Source organism: Scyliorhinus canicula, unplaced genomic scaffold (assembly GCF_902713615.1).
Source record: "Scyliorhinus canicula unplaced genomic scaffold, sScyCan1.1, whole genome shotgun sequence".
In the NCBI taxonomy this organism is placed as follows: Eukaryota; Metazoa; Chordata; class Chondrichthyes; order Carcharhiniformes; family Scyliorhinidae; genus Scyliorhinus; species Scyliorhinus canicula.
The window spans coordinates 1,057,704-1,070,486 of record NW_024055461.1 but is presented as its reverse complement, the minus strand read 5'-3'; the positions used below and the strand labels follow the sequence as shown (position 1 = coordinate 1,070,486).

At 52.3% G+C, this 12,783-nt stretch overlaps 5 non-coding genes across 5 annotated transcripts; all 5 read right to left on the bottom strand.

Annotated features, from left to right (window-relative positions):
* Window positions 1-8,473: 8,473 nt before the first annotated feature.
* Window positions 8,474-8,546, bottom strand: trnav-aac. Its single transcript has one exon. It is a non-coding gene; the product is annotated as a tRNA-Val (tRNA).
* Window positions 8,547-8,875: 329 nt separating this feature from the next.
* On the bottom strand, window positions 8,876-8,948 carry trnar-acg. The gene has a single exon. It is a non-coding gene; the product is annotated as a tRNA-Arg (tRNA).
* Window positions 8,949-9,042: 94 nt separating this feature from the next.
* On the bottom strand, window positions 9,043-9,114 carry trnav-gac. The gene has a single exon. It is a non-coding gene; the product is annotated as a tRNA-Val (tRNA).
* A 1,618-nt stretch (window positions 9,115-10,732) lies between these two features.
* Window positions 10,733-10,805, bottom strand: trnav-aac. Its single transcript has one exon. It is a non-coding gene; the product is annotated as a tRNA-Val (tRNA).
* Window positions 10,806-11,299: 494 nt separating this feature from the next.
* Window positions 11,300-11,372, bottom strand: trnav-uac. Its single transcript has one exon. It is a non-coding gene; the product is annotated as a tRNA-Val (tRNA).
* Window positions 11,373-12,783: the final 1,411 nt, after the last annotated feature.

The following is a 12,783-nucleotide window of genomic DNA, read 5'->3' as shown; positions in this document are numbered from 1 at the left end:
CTCCAGAGTCCCCACCCGATCTCCATCCCCAGGTCGTCCTCCCATTTCCTCCTTGTTGCGTCCAGTACGGTGTCGTCCCTATCTACCAGTCGGTCATACATGTCACTACAGTTCCCTTTCTCTAGGATACTTGCGTCCAGTAGGTCTTCCAGTAGTGTCTGTCGTGGCGGTTGTGGGTACGTCCTTGTCTCCTTTCGTAGGAAGTTTTTGAGCTGCAGGTACCGTAGCTCGTTCCCCCCAGCTAGCTGAAATTTCTCTGTCAGTTCGTCCAGTGTTGCGATCCTGTCGTCCGTGTATAGGTCCCTGACTGTCAGTGTCCCCCCGTCCTGCCTCCACCTTTTGAAGGTGGCGTCGGTCAGTGCTGGTTTGAACCTATGGTTGTTGCAGATGGGAGCGCTGTTCGACATTTTGGTCAGGCCAAGTTGCTGCCGCAGTTGGTTCCAGGATTGGAGGGTGGCTGTCACCACTGGGCTGCTGGAGTGTTTTTTGGGTGGGGATGGGAGTGCTGCCGTGGCGAGGGCCCGGAGGGAGGTTCCCATGCAGGAGGCCTCCTCCGCACGCACCCACTCAGCTTCTGGCTCCTGGATCCATCCCCTTACTCGCTCGGCTGTTGCTGCCCAGTGGTAGAATTGTAGATTCGGGAGGGCTAACCCTCCCCTGGTTTTTGTTTTTTGTAAGACCTTCTTTGGATCCTAGCATTTTTACCCCCCCATACGAACGCCATGATGAGTTTGTCCAGCGCTTTGAAAAAGGCCTTGGGGATGTAGATCGGAATGGATCTAAACAGGAAGAGGAACCTGGGCAGTACGTTCATTTTGATCGTCTGAACTCTCCCCGCGAGGGAGAGCGGGAGTGTGTTCCATCTTTGCAGGTCCTTTTTAACTTCCTCCGTCAGGCTGGTGAGGTTCCATTTGTGGATCCCTTTCCAGTCATGGGCTATTTGGATCCCCAGGTAGCGGAATTTATGTCGGGCTTGTTTGAACGGCAGCCCCTTTAGTGCTGCCCCCCCCCCCCCCTTGCGGGTGTACTGGGAAGATCTCACTTTTGCTCATGTTGAGTTTGTAGCCCGAGAAGGCTCCAAACTCTTTCAGGAGCGCGATGATTCCGTCCATGCTGCTTTGTGGGTCCGAGATATAGAGGAGCAGATCATCCGCATAGAGTGAGACTCTGTGCTCTCTACCTCCCCTTCGGATCCCCCTCCAATTTTTTGCTGCCCTGAGCGCGATTGCTAGCGGTTCAATTGCTAGTGCGAACAGCAGCGGGGACAGTGGGCATCCTTGTCTGGTGCCCCTGTGCAGCTGGAAGTATTGGGAGTTGGTATTGTTGGTCTGTACACTCGCCATGGGAGCGTTGTACAGGAGCTTTACCTAGGCGGTGAACCCTGTTCCAAGCCCGAACCGCTCCAGTACCTCTATGAGGTATTTCCACTCGACTCTGTCGAAGGCCTTTTCTGCGTCCAGGGAGACGATCACCTCTTGTGTTCTCTCCCCGGAGGGGGTCATTATCACGTTCAGCAGGCGCCTGATGTTCGCGGTCAGCTGTCTACCTTTGACAAAGCCCGTCTGGTCCTCTGTGACCACCTCAGGTACACAGTCTTCTAGCCTTTTGGCTAGGATTTTGGCCAGTATTTTGGCGTCTGCATTCAGCAGAGATATGGGTCTGTATGACCCACATTCCGTTGGGTCTTTGTCTTTCTTAGGTATCAGCGAGATTGAGGCCTGTGCTAACGTGGGTGGCAACGTGCCCCTAGCTAGCGAGTCTGTGAACATCTCCCGCAGGTGCGGGGCCAGCGCTGCCGCAAATTTTTTGTAGAAGTCCGCTGGGAATCCGTCCGGTCCCGGCGCCTTCCCCGCCTGCATGGAGCTAATGCTCTCCATGATCTCTCCCAGTGCTAGTGGTGCTTCCAGATCCCGTTTTCTGCCCTCTCCCACAACTGGTATGTTCAGTCCGTCAAGAAACCGGTTCATCCCAGCCTTCCCCGTTGGGGGCTCTGAGGTGTACAGCTCTTGGTAGAAGGCCTTGAAGGTTTTGTTAATCCTCTCTGGTTCTGTTTCCAACGTGCCTCTGGTATCTCTGATTTGCGCAATTTCTCTGCTGGCTGCCTGCTTTCTCAGCTGGTGGGCCAACAGGCGGCTGGCTTTGTCTCCGTGTTCGTATAGGGCCCCGCGTGCCTGGCGGAGTTGGTGTACTGCTTTCCTGGTGGAGAGCAGGTCAAAGTTCCTTTGTAATTCTTTTCTCTCAGCCAGGAGTTCTACAGTCGGGGCCTCGGAGTATTTATGGTCTACCTCCAGTATGGAGTCGACCAGCTTCTGCCTAGCCACTCTTTCCTCCCTATCTCTTTGCGCTTTGTAGGCTATGATTTCCCCTCTTAGTACGGCCTTAAGCGCTTCCCAGAACGTGGAGGGTGAGACCTCCCCGTTTTGGTTGATCTCAGTGTACTCCGCTATGGCCTGCGCTATCCTTTCGCTGAAGGCCTTGTCAGCTAGTAAGGCACCGTCCAACCTCCATTTGGGGCGCTGGGCCCTTCCCGTCTCTAGCCGCACATCCATGTAGTGTGGAGCGTGGTCTGATATCACAATTGCGGAGTATTCCACCTTGTCTATCTCTGGAAGCACCGTTTTCCCCACCACAAAGAAGTCAATTCTGGTGTACACGTTGTGTACTGGGGAGAAGAAAGAGAATTCTTTCTCCCCCGGGTGGGCGAATCTCCAGGGGTCTACTGCTCCCATCTGCTCCATATAGTGGCTGAGTTCCCTTGCCATGTTTGAGGTTCTCCCCGTTCTGGGGTTTGATCTGTCCGTCGTTGGGTCCTGTACACAGTTGAAGTCCCCCCCCATGATTAGTCGGTGCGTCGCAATGTCCGGGATTTCTGCCATGGTCTTTTGGATGAAGCTCGTGTCGTCCCAGTTGGGCGCGTACACGTTAACTAGAACTACCGGCGCCCCATCCAGGGCCCCGCTGACCATGACATACCGTCCCCCTGGGTCCGTAACCGTCTTTGTCGCCCTAAACATTGTCCTCTTGCCAATCAGGATCGCCACCCCCCTGGCCCTTGCCCCATAACAGGAATGATAGGTTTGTCCCACCCAGCCCTTTCTTACCCGCAGTTGGTCCTGCTCCCTCAAGTGCGTCTCTTGGAGGAAGACTATGTCGGCCCTCATGTTTCTAAGGTGGGTGAGGACTCTAGATCTCTTCACTGGGCCGTTAAGTCCCCTTACGTTCCAGGTGACTATTCTGGTGGGGGGCTTCTGCCCCCTTGCTCCTGTGGGGTTAACCATATTTGTCCGGTGGACGCGCCCCTGCCCTCTGAGGTTTCCCTTTGTTAGGGGGCCGTCCAGGATGTCCACTATCACTGCTCTCCCCATGCGGTCGGGTCCCTGCGCTCCGGGGTTCCCCCTTGTCCCGGGGACACCCGCCATGGCCGTCCACTGTGTGTCCGCCACGCGGGTAGTCCCCTGCACTCCGGGGGGCCCCTTCACCCACAGACCGTACTGGGTGGGTGCTTGCAGCAGTTCCCTGTTTCGAGCCCTTGTCTGTGGCACTTTGTGGCCCTATTCCCTTACTGGCCTCCTTTGTCCCTTCGTCCCTGCATTTCCCCTCCCTGGTCTCTCGCCCCCCGAGTGCCCCCCCCCCCGCTCTATCCCTTTCGGGGATACCCCTGTATACCCCTCCATTGCCCCTCTCTCCCCCATTCCTGTCCCCATTTGCTCTCCCACCTTTGATGGGTGATTCCCCCCCCTCCCCTGCCTGGCGCCTTCCCCCCTGTTGGGGGTGCGCTGCGGCCCTGCTCTGTTGCGCGCCCCCTTCGCTAGCTTTCCTGCTAGCACGGTGGCTCCCCTCTCGGAGGTTGCTGTCCCGCTTCCCCTCTCCCCTCTCCAGTACTCCCGTTCCCTCGTGCCGGGGCCTGGCCTCCCACCTGGAGCGGGCCCTTGGGCATTGGGTTGTTTTTCGTTCTAGGTGTTCCTGCCAGGGGGGAGGGGGCTGGCTTTGCCTCGCCCCTCCCCCCCCCCGTTGGCATGACGTATCTCCTTGCCATGGGCCCCTCGTCCCTACTTCCCATTTATTTTTTCCAGCCCGTGCTCCTCGACGAATCTATTCGCCTCGGCAGGGGCTGTAAAGAAATATTCCTTGTGTTGGTATGTGACCCAGAGTTTTGCTGGGTACAGCATACCAAAACGTACTTTGTTCTTATAGAGAGCTGCTTTCGCTCTGTTGAACTCCGCCCGTCTCTTAGCTATGTCCGCTCCAAAATCCTCGTAGATTCGGATGGCGTGCCCGTCCCAATTGCAGGCTCTATTCTCCTTGGCCCAGCGCAGGATTGTCTCCCTATCCCGGTACCGGTGCAGTCTGGCTATAACTGCTCTCGGTTTTTCCCCTTCCTTGGGCTTCGGGCGCAGTGACCGATGAGCTCTGTCCATTTCCGGTGGGGTGGGAAAAGTTTCCCGCCCCACCAAGGAGCCCAGCATCGCAGCCACGAATGTTGTGGGATTTCTACCCTCTATCCCCTCTGGCAGGCCCACTATCTTAATATTTTGCCTTCTCGAGCTGATCTCCTGGTCGTCTACCCTGCCCTTCAGGCTCCCCTGTGTTGCCCTCAGTTTCACCATTCCCCTCTCCAGGGATATGCCCCGGTCGCTCGCGTCAGTCGCTGCCTTCTCCAGCTCTTTAATGGTTGCCCCCTGGGCTTCCAGTATCTTCCCTTGGGCATCCACTTTCTTCTCCAGTCTGGTCAGAACCTGCTGCACCCCTGACATGGCCCTGGTCACTGCTGCCTGTGCGTCTGCTTTTAACTCTGCCTTGATTGCCTGCAGCTGCTCCCTCACCACCTCGGCAAAGGCTTCCTTCCAATTCACGCCCCACTCTAACCCCAGGGGAGAGGTTGCCCGCCCGTCCAGCTCTTCTGGATGCGGCGAAACATTCTTCCCGCCGCTTCGCGTGTTGACTCGTTCGCCCGAGCTGGCTTGCCCTTTGCCCCGTCTACTTCCGGTGCCCCCTTTCTCTTGGTTCCCTTCTGGCATTTTTTTCTCCCCCTTCCCCTTCATCTTTTCTTCTCTCCTTGTTCTTCTTTTCCCCCTTTTCCGCACCCTATTTTTATTTTATTTATTATTATATATCTATATATATATATATACATATATATATATTTTTTTTTTATTTTTTTTTTTTAAATTTATTTCCCCTACCCTTTTTCTCTTTACCAGTTTTCTTTTGGGTTCAACAGAAATACAAGTCTCTTTTTTTCTTTTGTCTTCTCTCCCCACTCAACCAGGAGAGAGAGAGAGAGAGTCCCTTTGTCCTTGCCACGTGGTGGTCACTGCAGTTGGGGGGGGGGCGAGTGGGCCGGTGGTCGCTGCCGGTTGGGGGGGGGTGTCCCCGCTGCTGGCTTGGGGGGGGGGTGTCCCCGCTGCTTTGGGGGGGGGGTGTCCCCGCTGCTTGTGGGGGGGGTTGTCCCCGCTGCTTGTGGGGGGGGTGTCCCCGCTGCTTGTGGGGGGGGGTGTCCCCGCTGCTTGCGGGGGGGGGGGGTGTCCCCTCTTCTTGTGGGGGGGGGTGCCCCGCTGCTGGCTGGGGGGGGGGGGGTGTCCCCGCTGCTGGCTGGGGGGGGGGGGGAGAGAAGAGGGGCCGCCGCCGCCGCACCGCTCCTGGCCCGCGTGGGGGGGGGGGGAGAGAAGAGGGGCCGCCGCCGCCGCACCGCTCCTGGCCCGCGTGGGGTGGGGGGGGGAGGGAGAGAAGAGGGGCCGCCGCCGCCGCACCGCTCCTGGCCCGCGTGGGGGGGGGGGGAGGGAGAGAAGAGGGGCCGCCGCCGCCGCACCGCTCCTGGCCCGCGTGGGGGGGGGGGGGAAGAGAAGAGGGGCCGCCGCCGCTGCACCGCTCCTGGCCCGCGTGGGGGGGGGGGGGAAGAGAAGAGGGGCCGCCGCCGCCGCACCGCTCCTGGCCCGCGTGGGGGGGGGGGGGAGGGAGAGGGGTTGGACCTGCTGCTGTTGGGCCCCCCAGTCGCTGCCTCTCCTCTGCCGTCGCCGCTCCGCTGCCGCTCCTCCGCTCCGGCTCCTGCGCTCCGGCTCCTCCGCTGCCGCGCTCCGGCTCCTCCGGCTCCTCCGCTGCCGTCCTCCGGCTCCTCCGCTGCCGCGCTCCGGCTCCTCCGGCTCCTCCGCTGCCGCGCTCCGGCTCCTCCGCTGCCGCGCTCCGGCTCCTCCGCTGCCGTCCTCCGGCTCCTCCGCTGCCGCGCTCCGGCTCCTCTTCCGCCGTCCGGCCTGCCGGGGGCAGTTTCAAATTCCTAGGGGTGCACATCACCAAAAATCTATCCTGGTCCACTCACGTCGACGCTATCACCAAGAAAGCACAACAGCGCCTATACTTCCTCAGGAAACTAAAGAAATTCGGCATGTCCACATTAACCCTTACCAACTTTTACAGATGGACTATAGAGAGCATCCTATCGGGCTGCATCACAGCCTGGTATGGCAACTGCTCGGCCCAGGACCGCAAGGAACTTCAGAGAGTCGTGAATACCGCCCAGTCCATCACACAAACCTACCTCCCATCCATGGACTCCATCTACACCTCCCGCTGCCGGGGGAAAGCGGGCAGCATAATCAAGGATCCCTCCCACCCGGCTTACTCACTTTTTCAACTTCTTCCATCGGGCAGGAGATTCAGAAGTCTGAGAACACGCACGAACAGACTCAAAAACAGCTTCTTCCCCACTGTCACCAGACTCCTAAATGACCCTCTTATTGACTGACCTCATTAACACTACACCCTGTATGCTTCATCCGATGCCGGTGCTTATGTAGTTACATTGTGTACCTTGTGTTGCCCTATTATGTATTTTCTTGAATTCTGTTTAATTCCCTTTTCTTCCCATGTACTGAATGATCTGTTGAGCTGCTTGCAGAAAAATACTTTACACTGTACCTCGGTACATGTCACAATAAACAAATCCAATCCAATCCAATCCAGATGTTAGATCGACTTTCTTCCCCTGGCGTCTTGAATATTCCGCATTTCTGACTTTGTTGCAGGAATTTTAATATCTCATGCGAGACCAAATCTCATGTTCCTCGAACGTGCGAGATTGAGGAAGAAAGGTATTTTGTGCAAACATTCGTCACACAAAATGAGAAGCACGCGATGTTTCTGCACGGTTTCGAACCGGGGACTTTTCGCGTGTTAGGCGAATGTGATAACCACTTTGTGTTTTGGTGTGTAAAATGCTGCAGCCTAAATACCGTTCATGTAGAAGAAAGGAGGGGTAATTGTAAATCAACTTTGAGCCTGGATTCCCACACTGGCTTTTCCTGTTTCTCCATCAGGAAGACCGTTTTTTCTTTCCCAAAGCTGGTTCAGTTAAGTCTCTGGCATTTCCTCTAAGTCAGTTACAGTATCGTTTGTGTCTATCCTTTTGAGTACACATTACTTTCAGACATCCTTCAATCTGGCCCGCTGCATTTGCTGATCCCAATGCCATCTACTCTGCATTGGAGAGACTAAATGCCGACTGGGTGACCTCTTTGCAAAACACCTTCGCTCCATCGACAAACTGGTGGCAGACTCTCCTGTCGCTTGCTATTTGAACTCACTGTCCTGCTCTCATGTCCACATGTCCGATCATGGCCTGCTGCTATGTTCCCATGTAGCTCAGCACAACGCCGAGGAAGAGCACCCCATCCTCCGAATAGGCACGGTACAGCCTTGCGGATTTTACAGTACGGTCAACAACTTCGCACCATGAAATCACTCTTCCCACTTCACCACATGTTTATTTCCATCAACCTATTTTCATTGCTTCCATTGATATGTCTTCCTCTCCCATTGTCTCCCCCTCCCCATTCCCCAAGCCAATCGCATCCGTCTTGGGAAATCCGCCCCTTGTTCCTCATTGTCCTCTGCCATTAACACATTCTAATCTTCTAATCGCCTCTATCAGCACCGCTCTTAACACTGATTAGAAACATTTACATTCCCTTTTTCTTTCAGCACAACACATTCTTGTTATTCTCCACCCATCGCTGGCCGTCTGTCGCTCTCCCCCCACGCACCGCCAATCTAAACCTAACCAAAGATCCAGTTGTCCGGCTTCGACAAAGAGTCACCCAGACTCGAAACGACACTTGCCATCTCTCTCCACAGAGGCTGTCAGACCTGCTGAGACTGTCCTGTGTTTTCTGTTTTTGTTCCCCATTGACGCATACGCAGTAAGTTGCTTTTATCGTACATTTAGACATGTTTGAAATGTTGATTAAATATGTTCATCTGCATCCGATAGATTCTGTGGTGGATGAACAAACTGCTGATATCCGAATTGGGGCAAAACAATTTTCTTCCCCAGGCGTCTTGAAAATTCAGTATTTCTGACTTTGTTGCAGGAATTTTAATATCTCATGCGAGACCAAATCTCATGTTCCTCGAACGTGCAAGATTGAGGAAGAAACGTATTTAGTGCAAACATTTGTCACACAAAATCAGAAGCACGCCATGTTTCTGCCCGGTTTCGAACCGGGGACCTTTCGCGTGTTAGGCGAATGTGATAACCACTACACTACAGAAACCGCTGTGAGTATCACAATCAGTGGCCCTGTGCAATGTTGAACTTCAATGTATTGTTGCAGCTTCTAACGGTTCCGCTGAGAGGCCATGTAACTTATTGGAAGAAGCCGTTTCTTTAAAACTGATGTCTCAAATCATCAAAGGATCATATATTGAACTTTGCTGAACTGGAGATAAGTTATGTTTTGCTTGAAGTTAAATTGAGAGGGCAGGGCTTTCATAAGTAACCACAGCTGAAACGAGAATTGATGATGCCCTGCTCACTTTGCTCTGCATCGGGAACCAGCTGTCCAACCCACTGAACTAAAGGGGACGCCAAAAGTAGGAACTGCGAGCCAGCCAGGAGTCGCACCTGGAATCTTCTGATTCGTAGTCAGACGCGTTATCCATTGCGCCACTGGCCCACAGCAGTTATAAGCTTTTGCTATTCGTCGATGATGAAGACCAGTTACGAGATTGAGGTCACATTTTGCGACAGACTAAACTGGAAACACCAGATGTTTCTGCCCGGTTTTGAACCGGGACCATTCGCGTGTCCAACGAATGTGATAACCACTACACTACAGAAACAGCTGGCAGCGCACACTCCAACGGACCTGTGTCACCTTCAACTCAACTGCCTTGTTGCAGCTTCGCATGGTTCGGCTGAGAGGCCATGTCACTTCTTACAAGAACACGTCTATTTCTTTAAAACAGATGTCTAAACTTACAAGCCAGTAGAAGAACCTATATTGAACTGAAGAATTTGTTCAGAAAATCTCTAAAGGCGAAATGCTCTCTTCTATTATTAATGCAGCATTCTGAAATCCTACAGAAAAAAGCAACCGACTTTACACAATATTTGTTCCGTTATTCAATGCTTGAGTTGAGTTTAAGAATTGACAATTATGTGTTTCTTATATTTGACCTCTTTGTGTTTTGGTGTGTAAAATGCTGCAGCCTAAATACCGTTCATGTAGAAGAAAGGAGGGGTAATTGTAAATCAACTTTTAGCCTGGATTCCCACACTGGCTTTTCCTGTTTCTCCATCAGGAAGACCGTTTTTTCTTTCCCAAAGCTGGTTCAGTTAAGTCTCTGGCATTTCCTCTAAGTCAGTTACACTATCGTTTGTGTCTGTCCTTTTGAGTACACATTACTTTCAGACATCCTTCAATCTGGCCCGCTGCATTTGCTGATCCCAATGCCATCTACTCTGCATTGGAGAGACTAAATGCCGACTGGGTGACCGCTTTGCAAAACACCTTCGTTCCATCGACAAACTGGTGGGAGACTCTCCTGTCGCTTGCTATTTGAACTCACTGTCCTGCTCTCATGTCCACATGTCCGATCATGGCCTGCTGCTATGTTCCCATGTAGCTCAGCACAACGCCGAGGAGCAGCACCCCATCCTCCGAATAGTCACGGTACAGCCTTGCGGATTTTACAGTACGGTCAACAACTTCGCACCGTGAAATCACTCTTCCCACTTCACCACATGTTTATTTCTATCAACCTATTTTCATTGCTTCCATTGATATGTCTTCTCTCTCCCATTGTCTCCCCCTCCCCATTCCCCAAGCCAATCGCATCCGTCTTGGAAAATCCGCCCCTTGTTCCTCATTGTCCTCTGCCATTAACAGATTCTAATCGCCTCTATCAGCACCGTTCTTAACACTGATTAGAAACATTTACATTCCCTTTTTCTTTCAGCACAACACATTCTTGTTATTCTCCACCCATCGCTGGCCGTCTGTCGCTCTCCCCCCACGCACCGCCAATCTAAACCTAACCAAAGATCCAGTTGTCCGGCTTCGACAAAGAGTCACCCAGACTCGAAACGACACTTGCCATCTCTCTCCACAGAGGCTGTCAGACCTACTGAGACTGTCCTGTGTTTTCTGTTTTTGTTCCCCATTGACGCATACGCAGTAAGTTGCTTTTATCGTACATTTAGACATGTTTGAAATGGTGATTAAATATGTTCATCTGCATCCGATAGATTCTGTGGTGGATGAACAAACTGCTGATATCCGAATAGTGGCAAAACAATTTTCTTCCCCAGGCGTCTTGAAAATTCAGTATTTCTGACTTTGTTGCAGGAATTTTAATATCTCATGCGAGACCAAATCTCATGTTCCTCGAACGTGCAAGATTGAGGAAGAAACGTATTTAGTGCAAACATTCGTCACACAAAATCTGAAGCACGCCATGTTTCTGCCCGGTTTCGAACCGGGGACCTTTCGCGTGTTAGGCGAATGTGATAACCACTACACTACAGAAACCGCTGTGAGTATCACAATCAGTGGCCCTGTGCAATGTTGAACTTCAATGTATTGTTGCAGCTTCTAACGGTTCCGCTGAGAGGCCATGTAACTTATTGGAAGAAGCCGTTTCTTTAAAACTGATGTCTCAACTCATCAAAGGATTATATATTGAACTTTGCTGAACTGGAGATATGTTTTGCTTGAAGTTAAATTGAGAGGGCAGGGCTTTCAAAAGTAACCACAGCTGAAACGAGAACTGATGATGCCCTGCTCACTTTGCTCTGCATCGGGAACCAGCTGTCCAACACACAGAACTAAAGGGGACGCCAACACCAGGAGCTAACTGCGAGCCAGCCCGGAGTCGAACCTGAATTTTCCTGATTCGTAGTCAGAAACGTTAGCCATTGCGCCACTGGCCCACAGTTGTTCCAGCCTTTTGCTATTCCCCGATGATGAAGATCAGTTACGAGATTGAGGTAATATTTAGCAACAGATAAACTGGAAGCACCAGATGTTTCTGCCCGGTTTCGAACCGGGGACCATTCGCGTGTAAAGCGAATGTGATAACCACTACACTACAGAAACAGCTGGCATCGCAGATTCCAACGGACCTGTGTCACCTTCAACTCAACTGCCTTGTTGCAGCTTCGCATGGTTCGGCTGAGAGGCCATGTCACTTCTTACAAGAACACGTCTATTTCTTTAAAACAGATGTCTAAACTTACAAGCCAGTAGAAGAACCTATATTGAGCTGAAGAATTTGTTCAGCAAATCTCTAACGGCGAAATGCTCTCTTCTATTATTAATGCAGCATTCTGAAATCCAACAGAAAAAAGCAACCGACTTTACACAATATTTGTTTCGTTATTCAATGCTTGAGTTGAGTTTAAGAATTGACAATTATGTGTTTCTTATATTTGACCTCATTGTGTTTTGGTGTGTAAAATGCTGCAGCCTAAATACCGTTCATGTATAAGAAAGGAGGGGTAATTGCAAATCAACATTGAGTCTGGATTCCCACACTGGCTTTTCCCATTTCTCCATCAGGAAGACCGTTTTTTCTTCCCCAAAGCTGCTTCAGTTAAGTCTCTGGCATCTCCTCTAAGTCAGTTACAGTATCGATTGTGTCTGTCCTTTTGAGTACACATTACTTTCAGACATGCTTCAATTTGGCCTGTTGCATTTGCTGATCCCAATGCCATCTACTCTCCATCTGAGAGACTAAATGCCAACTGGGTGACCACTTTGCAAAACAACTTCGCCTTATCGACAAGCTGGTGGCAGACTCTGCTGTCGCTTGGTATTTGAACTCACTGTCCTGCTCTCATGTCCACATGTCCGATCTTGGCCTGCTGCAATGTTCCCATGTAGCTCAGCACAACGCCGAGGAACAGCACCCCAACCTCCGAATAGGCACGGTACAGCCTTGCGGATTTTACAGTACGCTCAACAACTTCGCACCGTGAAATCACTCTTCCCACTTCACCACATGTTTATTTCCATCAACTTATTTTCATTGCTTCCATTGATACGTCTTCCTCTCCCATTGTCTCCCCCTCCCCATTCCCCTAGCGAATCGCATCCCTCTTGGGAAATCCGCCCCTTGTTCCTCATTGTCATCTGCCATTAACACATTCTAATCTTCTAATCGCCTCTGGCAGCACAGTTCTTAACTTTGATTAGAAACATTTACATTCCCTTTTTCTTTCGACCCAACACATTTTGTTATTCTCCAACCATCGCTGGCCGTCTGTCGAGGCCCAATGCTTCACGCACCCCTCCCCCACCACCCCCCCACCCCCCCCCCCCCCTCCCCACCCCCCCCCCACCACCCCCCCCTCCCCACCACCACCCCCACCCCCCCCCCCACTTCCCCCACACACTCCGCCAGTCTACACCTGACCAAAGATCCAGTTGTCCAGCTTCGACAAAGAGTCACCCAGACTCGAAACGACACTTGCCATCTCTCTCCACAGAGGCTGTCAGACCTGATGAG